This window comes from Hesperophylax consimilis, chromosome 12 (assembly GCF_061612785.1).
Source record: "Hesperophylax consimilis isolate HC1 chromosome 12, BYU_Hcon_1.0, whole genome shotgun sequence".
Taxonomy (NCBI): Eukaryota; Metazoa; Arthropoda; class Insecta; order Trichoptera; family Limnephilidae; genus Hesperophylax; species Hesperophylax consimilis.
In genome coordinates this window covers 21402910-21417229 of record NC_142847.1, presented here as the reverse complement: position 1 = coordinate 21417229, position 14320 = coordinate 21402910, and the positions used below count along the sequence as shown (strand labels likewise).

The 14320-nt window shown below is 35.2% G+C and overlaps 1 non-coding gene across 1 annotated transcript; it reads right to left on the bottom strand.

The window, feature by feature from the left end:
* Positions 1-12449: 12449 nt before the first annotated feature.
* On the bottom strand, positions 12450-12663 carry LOC149419315 (small nucleolar RNA U3). Its single transcript, XR_016302927.1, has one exon. It is a non-coding gene; the product is annotated as a small nucleolar RNA U3 (small nucleolar RNA).
* Positions 12664-14320: the final 1657 nt, after the last annotated feature.

Genomic DNA, 14320 nt, shown 5'->3' with positions numbered 1-14320 from the left:
CTGGTACCGTTTTCACTTTAGAGCGCCAACCGCGAAAGAGGTTTACTCTCGACACTACAAGAAAGTGGTCAGTTTCGACCTCAGCCCCTCTGAAAACTCTTGTGTCCTCGGTAACAGCTCTCAACCTAGAGTCAATTACTACAAAATCAATAATTGACCTCTCATTTCCTCTTTCCCACGTATATTGGTGGATACCTTTATGATCGAAGAAAGTATTCGACACAAACAGGTTCCACTCTAAACATACTTCAAGCATTCTGTTCCCGTTGTCGTTCGTTCTTTTATCCCCAAACATACCTAAGACCGAATCAAATCCGTCACGTCTAATTCCCACCCACCCATTCAAATCGCCTGCCATTATAATCCTTTCGTTCATATTTTTTAGTCTCATTACAACATTCACACCAGTCCAAAAATCATCTTTCACTTCATCGCTTTCAGAATTAACAGGGGCGTAGCAAATAACAAGAAACACCCTTGTCAAACCGATTTTAAATCTGATCCACATTATTCTCGGACTTACACATTCATACTGCAACATACATTCAATCATTCTGGGAGACAGTAGCGCTGCAACACCTTGACAAGCCCTCTCCGTATCTGGTCTCCCAGACCAAATGACGAGCCTATCATTATGCTGCATTGTACCGCTACCTTTTTTCATACTCTCTGTTATACAAAGTACGTCCAAACATTTGCTCACCATAGTATCACACAGTTCGTTCATCTTTCTTTCCATTCCTCCTCTAATGTTCCATGTACCAATTCGACATTGATCACGTTCCGTCCTCCTCTTTGCGCCACCGAAGGGTTGGCGATGTGATGGATAGCGAACCTCATCGACATCTTTGTCGGCCATTCCCTTCCAAGTACTACTTAAACATCTTAATTATACAACTTATCATATCGTTACACACATAAAACAAATAATACATATTTATACGCTTAATATAACATTTAACTTAACAAATAAACTACCACTAAAAATAGTTATTTTATCACTATATAATTGTTTTAAAACACTCCATGTAGACAGCAAACCAAAGAGCGCGGGTTCATTCCGATTTCATCCTTCATTTCCGATGTCATTATTCCACGCGCGGAAGGGCACGAGCGGTGGGGAGCGGAGGTTGCGGCAGGGGTTGCATGAGTCGCCAAATGACTCTTTTCTTGTGCGGGTTCAGGGTAGATTCCGAGAAACGATGATTCTGTGGCCTAAGCAATGTCATATGGCCCACATTCTATAACGGCACTGAATAAGCACTGTATGCGTCGGACAGCGGGGTTTTTATATTATAAATCGATTAAGAAAACTCATATACATATTTATTAATTTAAGAAATATACTGAACTTAAAAATTCTTAAAAATATATACTACGCACTAGCCTATTCAATAATACAATACGGTATCGTTGCGTGGGGAGGAGCTTACAAAACCTCAATTTTGCCACTGGAAATTACCCAAAGACTAATAATAAAAATTATAACTAGGAAATCATCAGATTATTCAACCTCTCAACTTTTTCAAGACTTTCAAGTCCCACCTCTAAAAAATACATATATAAAAAATACGTTGCTCAAATACACAAAGATTCTAAGAAGTCACACCACGCCATGGTACGCGTAGAGAGCAATAGACATAACACAGTGGGTCGCTTAAGTACGCCATTAATGCATACCAGTTTTGCACAACACTTCTACACATACAATGGAGTGATGTGGTTTAATCAATTGGAAATGGAACTGAGATTGGAACCTCACTATAATAAATTCAAAAATAGACTAAACAATGATATCTTAAATAGTTTGGCTACCTAGAATTGCATTGGCAATTGATTGAATATTTAATTGACAGTTTCTTTTTTTTTATTTATTTTTTATTATATATATTTATAAATATTATTATTTTTTATCTATGCACGTATACAGGGTGTATCGGCACTAACCCGACAAACTTTAACCAGCTATTCCTTAGCACATTTGGAGTAAAAAATGTTATGTGCACTTTGCTGTCCGGTAACGTTTTTTTTTAATAAAAAATTAATTAAACATATTTTCACCACATGTCACCACTGTTTTATCCTTTGTCAAAATTTGAAAGCAACATCGCAACTCTCGCGTGTTGCTGCGAACGAAGCCCGTATTACATAATCCAGTACCAGAAAAGAAATATTTTATTTAACAATAATGATTATTCACATTTTTCGTATGCGAATCACTGATTGTCTTCTTGTATTGTACACATCAGTTTTATTTTTGTATCTAAATTGTTTCACCTCTGGAATGCTTTGGTTTCACCTCTTACGCGTTTCACGTATTAAATAGTCTAATTTTGAAACTAAGAAACTAATTAGTAGATTTCCTGAATTTATAATCGAAGTCCAATAATTCTGAGCACTTTTAAAAACAATTTTCCTCACTTAGGTACTTATCAATAATAATAATTGGATTATTTGAACAGCGCCGTTGTTTTTTAAATCACCGTAAGTGCTCTGTCAAAATGTTACTTGCTAGGCTATCCTACAACGTATATTTTTTAATAAATTTAGTTATTTACAACTTCGCGGAATGTGATTTATGAATATTATTGCTTATGTTAAAAGCCTTCCAGAATTACCGGAATATAACGAGCAGCTTGACACACTTAAGTTTATTTCCACTAATTTGAAGGTACAAAGAATGTATAGTTTTAAAAACAATCCCGATGAATCAAAAAACGGTTCATATAAAACTGCTGCGCAACACACTGAGACAAAGGAAAGCACTCACACAAACGTCATGACTGCATTGGATTGACCACCTGCAAATGAATGCTGCCAGATTGCTAATTTATTTAAACAATAATTATTAAATTTTATTTAAAATATCGCAATTTTTTTAAAAAATCGACAATAAATTACAACTATAATTTAAAAAAAATATTCTTAACCCCACGCTTTTTCGTAATTGATTAATTAATTCAGAATTTAAACGTTGCTTGAAATGACTAGCCGTATTTGGTGACCAGATCTGAATATCCAGGTTCAGAATTTAAACGTTGCTTGAAATGACTAGCCGTATTTGGTGACCAGATCTGAATATCCAGGTTTAGAATTTAAACGTTGCTTGAAATGACTAGCCGTATTTGGTGACCAGATCTGAATATCCAGGTTCAGAATTTAAACGTTGCTTGAAATGACTAGCCGTATTTGGTGACCAGATCTGAATATCCAGGTTTAGAATTTAAACGTTGCTTGAAATGACTAGCCGTATTTGGTGACCAGATCTGAATATCCAGGTTCAGAATTTAAACGTTGCTTGAAATGACTAGCCGTATTTGGTGACCAGATCTGAATATCCAGGTTTAGAATTTAAACGTTACTTGAAATGACTAGCCGTATTTGGTGACCAGATCTGAATATCCAGGTTCAGAATTTAAACGTTGCTTGAAATGACTAGCCGTATTTGGTGACCAGATCTGAATATCCAGGTTTAGAATTTAAACGTTGCTTGAAATGACTAGCCGTATTTGGTGACCAGATCTGAATATCCAGGTACTTCCTCACCTTCCACTCCTTCCCTTAGCCATAAAACTTACCCCAATTCAACATAAAAATTGTTTAAATTATCGGATGTAATGAAATGCATAATAATTAGACCCCAAAATACTTAATTATTCAGGGAAATAAACCCCTGAGTCATCAGTTGGAAATACCAACGACATTAAGTGAAATTAACAATGCAATAATCCTATTATTGCATTGTTTAAAATTTCACTTAATTATTAGCATTAGCAAATAATATTGGGATTAGCAAATAATAATTTACGACAATTTACTCGGAAATCAATAAAGCCAGAATAATAAAAAAAGAAAGTTATCACTTACGTCGTCTGTAAGTGGCTTTACCAAAGTTTGATAATGCCGTCAGAAGGTGAAACAGCTGTCACGCGTAATAATAATTACAACTAGCAGAACTTGTTTATAAACACACTGTTTTTATAAATTTTTTAATAAGACTGTTAAAATAAAAAAAATCTCTAAATTGAAATGGAGTTCTACAAACTAAACTTAAAATCAAATAAATTTATTGCGAAGGTTCAAAGTACTGTACTGTAATATTATATTAAATAATTTTTACGTGTTTAATTATTGTTTAAAGTCAGATTAAAGCGATTAAAAAACCCACCTGGCAATTCTTATTCGAGTTTCGTTGTTTTTACGTATTGGCGCGCTTACAAGCATCAGTCGTCTCATTTTTAACCATTAATATTTAGTGTGTAGGAAAGAGAGAAGACGCTTTTCGACACACTTGTCGAAAAACTTGTTGAATGCCGACGGGCATACTCTTCTACAGATTTTATTAAATATTGATATGTAGGTAATATTGATGTGTAAATGAATGACATTGTGAGAATTTTACCAATAAATAATAAATGAAAATGCGGACATGTAGTTTATGTTAATTTTTTTATTGGAGCATTTGTTCGAAGTGACTACCATTATTTTCGATGCAAGCGTGTAGTCTTGTTATATTTTGATTATTTAAGTTTGCAGGATTTGCTTTAATTTCTGCAGCGGCTTCCATCACTCGTTCGAGCAGTTGCTCTCTTGAGGCTATTGGCTTAGCATACACTTTTTCCTTGAGAGCCCCCCACAGGTAGTAATCCAGGGGGGTCAGGTCGGGTGATCTTGGTGGCCAAGCAATGGCCGGACTTCCACGGCCTATCCAACGACCAGGAAACTCGACATCCAAGTAGTTCCGCACGGCAATCGAATAGTGTGGTGGGGCTCCATCGTGCTGGAACCACATTCTCCGTAGTAATTCGAGGTTCACATCTTCCAGAATCTCGCCCAGTTGCACTTGTAAGAACTCCAAATACATCGGTTCATTTAGTCTGGGAGGCAACTCGATTGGACCGAGTATTTGATTTCCCAGGATTCCTGCCCACATGTTGATGGAAAATCTGTCCTGGCTCGACGACTCCCGAACAAGCTTGGGGTTTTGTTCAGCCCAATGGTGCAAGTTGTGCACATTTAGCACTCCTGTTTTAGTGAACTGTGCTTCGTCGGTAAACAATATGTTTTTCATGAAGTCTGCATCTCTTATGACATTATGCAGCATTCTTCTGCAGTACACGACTCTGGAAAAGTGGTCATTCTCCATGAGGCCTTGGCAGCGCCTATAGTGAAAAGGTTTGAGCCCGTGCTTCTTCAGAACTCTCCATACCGCCATGTGTTCCCTGTGTCCTATCATCAGAGCGACCCGACGCACGGACAGCGTGGGGTCTTCGGTAATTAAGTTCAGGATTCTCTCCTCAACTGCCACAGGAACGATGTTGTGTCCTCCGCCGGCGCCTTCAATCCGTCCGATGCCACAGTCACGCAATTGTTGATACATCTGAAACAAAACAACAAATAACAACTGCTTTTATTATTCAGCTCAGTAATAATGTCAAATAAACAATCGCGGGCTTTTTCACTCATTTTATTTTTAAAGAACACTTATTTTAGGCACATATCAGAAAACTTACGTTTTCTCTTCATTTATTTCATTTTTTTATAGTAAAATGTATAACAAAGTGTTTTAAATTATAATTTTCTTAACTAGGTACGGTTGATATCTTGGATTCACAGGGGTGAAATTGAATTCAAGTAATTTAAATAATCCCATGGTGAGAAAGGGAGTGAATTCAATTGCAGTGAATGATGCATTTATTAGAGATTAAAATTAATTAACTTTTTAAAACGCCGTTTAGTGACCACTGAACACAAATCACCTAAAGTACAATTTACATTTTTAAAGTTGGTGGCCCCTTGTTATGTTTTTAATGTTCCCAGTTTAAATTTCAAAAGCGCTTTTTGGCATTATCAATGAATGTAAATAGTTTCAATAAACAATTGATAGGGTACAAACCTGGACAAAGGTAGCATGGTGTGGGACGCGTCTTCCAGGAAACCTCATGCGATACTCCCTTACGGCTGCTCGTGAATTTCCATTGCAAAATCCATAAACAAAAACAATATCTGCTTGCTCGGCAGGTGGATAATTGAGGGGCATATTTCAACAGTAAAAACTTAGATAACAAAACAAAAACGAAACTAGAAACTTGATTACATGCGAACTCCCAAAACAGCACTGACCACTGATACGAGACGGGGTGGCGGGAACCACACGGGACTTGAGACAGAATATGTGTGAAAGAGATGACAGTAGCGCGGCGTTGCCAATTATTTTACCCCTATACTGTGGGCAGTAGCGGAGTGTGGAAATTTTATTTATTTTTTGTTTTTAAAAGAAAAAAAATGTTACCGGACAGCAAAGTGTACATAACATTTTTTACTCCAAATGTGCTAAGGAATAGCTGGTTAAAGTTTGTCGGGTTAGTGCCGATACACCCTGTATATTGTGTTATAATTTTTTAACTTTTAATTTTAATTTTTAATAAACTTCTCTATGTTCCCGCCTTTACACACGAGTAATTTAACTCTCGTAAAGGTTATATATTGTATACATATATGTGTTTTTACAGTTTTTTAATCAATGTTGCAGGCTTAATTACTCATGATTATGTTACATATGTATGTATACAAAAAACTAATAAAAAAAAATAAAAGTAGGTAATATTCTTGTTATTTAAAATATATAATTTGTTTTTTTTTTTAATATATGTACGTAAGTTTGTTATTATTATGACAAAATTAAAAGGTACACAACAATTACATACAAAAGGAAGTAGGTATTATGAAAATAGTTATAGAGTATTAAGTTTGCTATTGTTAACAATCAACAGGATTTTTGCTTAATATCTGCATACATATACGCTTTTTAAAGGAAGCAATGTTTTTATTAAAAAATATATCAACAGAGCATGTTTCATTCCCCACACGATGCAATCTCTGAAGACAAGAGTTGAACATAAAATTAGTGCGAGAAGCAACTATATTAAATGGAGCATGAAGTCTAGTGTTGTACTTATTGGGAACTTGATAATTTATCTAATTTACTAGTTCAGGGCTGTCCAAATAACCGTTGATAATTTTAAATAATAATAAAGCATCAAAGATTTTTCTTCGCTGTGATAATTCAGGTAGTTTAAGCAAGTGCATTAAAAAATTATAATTTAAATTTTCTAATGGAATATGTAATTTGTAATTTATATGCCTTAAAAATTTGTGTTGTATTCTTTCAATTTTGTGTGAGTGTACATTGTATAGAGGCGACCAGAGAGAGGAATTATACTCAAGAATGCTTCTGACAAGTGTAATGTACGATGTTTTGAGTGTATTAGTATACATTAGATCTTTGGACGTTCTTAATACAAATCCGAGACATTTAACTTCTTTATTCGAGATTGCATCGATGTGGGGGACAAATGTCATCTTGTTATCAAAAACGACACCCAGATCTTTTATTAATGTAACTGTAGAAAGATTCACATTGTTAATATGGTATTGAAAGAGTATTGGATTTTTATTTCGAGAAAAACTTATAGAATGACATTTGTTAATGTTTAAAAATAAATCATTTATGTTACACCAGTTATATAATCGATCCAAGTTTTTTTGCAATACAAGACAGTCCATTAAATTTCTTATAATGGTGTAAATTCTCAGGTCATCAGCAAACAATAGGAAATGGATACCTTCAAATATTGTAACAATGACATTGATAAATAACAAAAAAAAGAATCGGACCTAGATGAGAACCTTGAGGCACCCCACTCGAAGCTTCAATTTCATGTGAAATATGGTTAGATAGTTTAACGTACAGTTTTCTAGATGTCAAATAGGTCTCAAGCCATTTTAGTAGATTTCCTTTTATCCCATATACTTCTAGTTTGTTTAATAAGATTTTTATAGAAACTTTATCGAACGCTCTGTTAAAATCTGTGTAAACTGCATCCGTTTGCAATTTTGAATTTAGATTATCTGATATATATTTTTCGTATATAATTAAATTTGTAAGTGTAGATCTACCGGATATAAATCCATGTTGGTGAGGGGAAATGATTTTACGAGCCTGCAACATAAATTTTGATAGAAATACGGATTCAAACAATTTAGGTATCGCTGATTGTATGCAAATAGGTCTGTAATTAGAAGCATCCGTTTTTTCGCCTTTTTTTATAGATGGGACTAAGGAAACTGGTCTTCCATTTTTGTGGGAAAAGGCCAGATGCTAATGATAGATTAAATATATTGGTTAGGTGACCTTTTATGTTAGATACACAGTTTTTTAAATAAATTGCAGGTATGGTGTCCGGGCCAGCGGATTTCTCAGTATCTAATAATGTAATTTTACGCTGAACATCGATTTCATCAATAACAAGGTCGTTAAAATCAATAGAAATATTGAAGTTGAATTGAGGTATTTGGTTATTGGATGAGTTTGCTTTATATACTTCGCCAAAACATTCAGCAAATAAGTCAGTAATTCCTTGAGGTGTATCAGCAATTTTACCATTGTAGTATACGATAGACGGAATACCAGATTCATTACTATTAAGATTATTTGCGAATTTGAATAAATTTTGAGGTTTATTTTGTAACGATTGCTCAATATTTTCCAGGTATTCTTTGTAGCAGGAGATCGACATGTTTTTCACCCTGTTGCGTTATTTAGAAAAAAAGTAGATAGTCATTTGGAGCTCGAGATATTTTGAATGTTTTATGTGCAAGTTTTTTTGCCTGGATAGTACAAATTAGCTCTTTGTTAAACCATTTGGGGTAATTAGATGTCCTATATTTTGTAATAGGGACGTAAAGTTCAATTGATTTTTTAATTATGCAGTAAAAAGATTCTATTATATCATTAATATTATTATATTTACTAATGAAGTTTCAGTCTGATTTGGCGAGAAACTCGTTTATTTTGGGATAATCAGCTTTATAAAAATTTAATTTCTCTTTATAAGACTCTAAATTTAAAATTTGTGTAGATATATGCTTAACAAAAAGTGGTGGGTGGTATTTATCAATTGTTGAAACATTATCACTTATATTGTTGGAATTGCTAAAAATTAAGTCTAATAGATTATTATTACAGTTATATATAAAGTTTACTTGCCTAAGATTTAGGAAACACGACATTTCTATAAGTTCACGAGAACCATTATTGGACGTGGAATTTGTGCAAGTATTATTGTTGACAATATCCCATTGAACAGTGGGTTGATTAAAGTCAAATGTGAGAATAAATTAAGCGTCTGGGTATTTTCTTCGCAATATTCCTACTTCTTGACAGTAACTAGTATAAAGCTGGTCATTAGATGAGGGTGGAATGTACGCACAACCAACTATAATTTTTTCACTTTTGTTTGTCACTAAAACAAATAGTTGTTCCACGTTGATATTTGCACATTTGAGTTTTCTTGAGGTTAATTTAGTATTAATAGAAATTAGACAACCACCTCCCCTACTTCTGTTGCTAGTATTAGTATCGCGGTCCATTCGATAGGTGTTATGGGAGTGAAATCCTAACTCGCCATTTTTAATATCTGGGGTCAACCATGTCTCAGTGAAGCAGTAAACATCATATTCTAGGGTTGATAGTTTAATTCTTAAATCATTAAGTTTAGTTTTCAGTCCTCTTACATTTTGGTAGTAAATATTTAGGCCATATCCAATGGCGGATTTTAGTTTTTTGAGACATTTTTAACAATTGCTGGCTTATTATTAATAAATTTTATAGTAAGTCCAACTTTGCTTTCCAGGGTACGGTTTGCCAGGGTTTTTCTAAGATCTATTAGGTATTGCCTTTGTAGAGGAGTTTGATCGGAGTGAATTTTACACTCGGTGTGTGTCAGAGTTATATTTTTTTTACGCAATATGTTTAAAACCGTCGACGGATCATTAAGGATGACTTTCATTGGTCTTATTTTATTGGGTTTTACTACGCCAATGCGGAAGACGTTGACAGAATTTTCAGCAAGCGTGTTATCGATTCTGTTGAGAATTTTTAATACTTCCACTTTGTCCTGTTTAATTCGGTCCAATTGATTCACCGTGACACTTTCGGGAACATTTGTGATTACTAAATTTTTGGCTTTCACCTTTCTTTCTTCCAACTCGTCGGCTGCTTCGCACATCTGGGCTATTTGTGCCCCGTTTGGCAGGGATTGGGACGGAGGCTGGAGCGGCTGATTCTCTGAGATCCGTTGGTATGTCTTCAGTTCACCTTCTAAAAAGCCCGGTATAGCAGCAACAAGGCTTATATTGCACAGAAGCTACGAAAGTTTAGGTGATAATTTCCCCATCTGTTCTTTCGTGAACTTGTTGGTAGGATCCATAATAGTGGTATGTAAAGAGTTAATAATATTGTTTGCCGCTGTGATAAAGGAGTATGTATCACAGGTGTCCATGTTACTTCTTCGCGATTTGTGGTTTGAAAAAGGTTTAGCGGCCCTGCGATGTGTAGGCGGAGTTCGTAGAATCAGCTGTCGCGTACACACACACGACACACACAAACAGAGTTCGGACAGAGCGATCAGTGATAATCAATTAATATGACAGCAACTCGGGCTTATAAAAATCAGATTTAAGTTAATACTGACGTTTTAAAACGGCTTGAAACTTTTCAACTGCACTGCTAGTGCAATTCCGTGTGTATAAGAGCAATGTTTTAGGTTAAACGCGTTTAATTGTTTACTTATTTAATTTTTAGACGGGAGCGAATTTAACAGCGTGTTTTTGTACGATGTTATTGTTGTAACATAAATTTGTGGGGAGACATTCTGTAAAAACCCCCCTTCCCCATGGATTTCAAACATTTTGTTGGGAAGTACTCATTTTGAAATTTTTTGTGGGGAATTATGTATGTTATTATGGATTTCGAATTATAAATGGGGGAATCAAGCTCCCATAGAAAATTTGTGGGCAAAAATTATGCGAGTGCATTAGATTAAAAATTAGAGGAGAGGCGTATTTATCGTACCCAGTAAAAGTACCGGGTATATTCATGCCGTACTTTGTACTTGTGACAAATCTCCAAAATACCTGGTTCAAAATACTTTTTTTTTTTTTTTAATTTTTTTAAAAGAAAGACAAACATTCCCAGGTTACGAATAACCCAACAATGTTTGAAAATCTCCTACTACCACCACAAAAAGCCGAAAATGTTGCTTGTGTTGTGATGGAGGACTTAGCCAGCCAAGGAATCGAACACGCGACGCTCGGGTGAGACCCAAGCGCTATGCCCACTCAACCACTGACCGGACCTTGGTTTGATATTTGTATCACAGGTCTTGAAGTACTTCGTACTTTAAAATATTACTGACTTCTCACTCTCGTCGGTTAGAAAGTTATATGAGGAAAAGGGACAAAGAAATCCTGATGAAAGAGTAAAAAAACATGATTCATAGATGTACACAAAATTACAAAATTTCATCAAAATTAACAAACTTTAGGGCTTGTGCGGGAGACCTAAAGTCCATTTTTTATAAATAAAAATCATTTATTACTTATTTTTGTGCCCTAATATTACTGTTTTTTAATTTGGAATAAACACAAAAGTTACGATTTAATTTTTTTAAATTTAAAAAAAAATTGATATTTTTTGAAAAAAAATAAAACTTTAGGCCTTGTGCGGGAGACCTAAATATTTTTTTTAAAATCCAAAACTTTTTGTGGTACCTAGTAGCAACTTTTTTTCAACTTGGAATTTGAAAACAAAAAAAAGTTAAAAATCGATACACCCTAATGTCGAGGCGTTTTAAACAGGTTTTGAGTTAACAGTAAGTTACCTGTAGAAATGATATTACAGACAGCAATGTAGGAAAACGTGTTAATTTAATTTCATGACCATATAATATATGTTTTGTTAAAATGATGTTACTGTTTCATGCTTAATAAATAATTTCTAGGCAGTGTAATACGCCATACAACATTACGCTACGAATGTACAAAAAATAAAAATCATATAAAAAACTCTCAAACATTATTTATTTTGAACACCTGTAAGTAACATTATTCCTTCTTGTTCCTCCTCTCCCTTCCCCTCAACTTCTCTTCTCAGTGCCCAGCACGCCTAAGGTCCCCCCCCCCCGTGACTCGCCGTCCCCAGATACACATGGTAGGTATAAAATATTTAAGAGTATTTTGTACCTCTTTACGCCTCGGGTCCCCGTCACTCTCCATCCCCAGTACCCAGATACTCAAAGTAGGTATAAAATATTTGGAAGTATTTTGTATCGAGTATTTTTTTGTACGTGTACTCATTGTAATTGTAGCCAATATCGGAAAGTACTCACAGGACTCACCTCTATTAGAAATTAGAATCACGAATTCTGAATCAATCCTCAGGTCGGTTCAATACTTTTGAGTATTTTGTTACCGGTATTTCTCTATACCTGTACTCGTTGTACCCAGTAACGAAAAGTACTCATAGGACCTACCTCTACTTCACTTAACATTATCAATGTTAAGTTAAGAGTGTTAAGACTATCAGTCTAATAATTTTTATAATAATAACCGCTCAGAAAGCGACGGTTCCCTAACTGTTTGAAAAAACTCAAACAGCGAACGATCATCGAGGATCAAGCGTCCGCCCGAAGACTGACCCAAGACCTGCCTCACGCTCAAGGAACCGCGCCACATCTCCTCATCGCGGGGTGTAACTCTGGTAGAGTGTACACGTTACAAGGGAGGAAGTACTACAGAAATGATCCTGTGAAGTACAGTCCTACCGATGAAGAGAACATTTGGGTAAATATGAACAAGATGGAAACAGTGAAGTACAAGTTTCGTACGGAAGTGGCGCCATCTCTGGGTCGTGTGCATTTTTTTAAAATTATTTTTTGTTTTCAACGACTGACTATGACAATATTTTAGATCAGAGATTAAAATCACGATAATATCTCAAAGCAATAGTAAATGTCACCCCAACAAGGTAGTTTACCTCCGTGAAGTTCAATGACCAAATGAGCTGATTTCATATTATTATTTTGTTTTTCAGTGTTTTCAATGTGTTTTGGTAGTTTTTATATGATATTCTCAGCCGTGTGAAGTTTTTTCAAAACAGTTTTTTTCAAGACCTGTCGGTGGCCGAGTTGACATCGCGTTTGGGTCCCACCCAGGCGTAGTGTGTTCAATTCCTCGGCTGGAAAAAAGTCTTCCTCTTCAAAGTCCTCCATCACAACACAAGCAATATTTTCAGCTTACTGGGGTGGTAGTAGGAAATTTTCATATATTGTCAGGTAAAAAAAAACGGTTTCCCATACTCCAACAGGCAAATGCGGAAGGATTCCACAATAGGACGCAGCCGAATTTCCCCCCCGATCCCAACATAACACAAACAGACATGTATGTAGTATATGGCCACTGTCGGTCGCTGGTTGATGCTGATGCTGGAAAAAACATGCAATTTTAAACAAATTTTTTCCCTACCGAGAAAATACAATGCCTCTATTTCTATAATAGCCAGGTAATATTTAAAGCACCCATATGAAGTAAAAATTGTGAGGCGAATATGACGCCATTCTATTTGTACAAAGAACATTAACTTTAAATTCAGTTAATTGAAATGATTCACCACTTCATGGAAAATAAGAATCTAGAAAATCAAAAAAAAAAGTTTTTACGTAAATATGAATTTTATTGAAGATGCTGGAATGATTCGGGATACGTATAGTCCAGTCAGTGGGGGATAAAAAAGGGCTCCACCGTGCAAAAGGTTAGGTAGTAGCGATTTTCACATATGTTGTTAAGATTGGGACTCTAAAGAAAAAAAAAAGTTTTTGACCTTGGGGGGGTCGAGCTCGATCCGCCATCTTGGATTGAAGGTGCCAAAATTTGTTTTTTTCAAAATAATTATGAAGTGGTTGATTTTACAACCAAATTGTTGAACGCAAACTTAAAGACAACTAAATTACCTACATTTTTTGTGGAAAGTTTTTTTTGTAAGTTTAATGAGTAACGAGTTACAGCGGTTGAAAGAAGAAAATTTTGACAAAAAATTGTAAAACTCCAGTTTTCTTGATGAATTTTGTACGAACATATTACACAATATCATTTTAACGTATTTCTACGTTACAATATACTTATATAGCATCATCCGTGTACTCGATGACGTTGATTTGTTATAGTGGGATCCTAGTCTACAGCTGACTTGGCAACACTGATTGAGTCCTGGTTACAGGACGTTGCCTGGATGCTCATGTCTGCAGATGTTCTTTTCGATGAAACAATTCCAGTTCAAGTTTCACAAGAACGATTTTTAGCCAATGAAAATAACAAAGTCCGTTTGATTTCGATGCTTACAAAGCAATTTATACAGGATGATTTTACAGTTAAGCAGGCTGAAGAAGATGCTGATGAGTTGATTGTCATACTGCGATTTCCT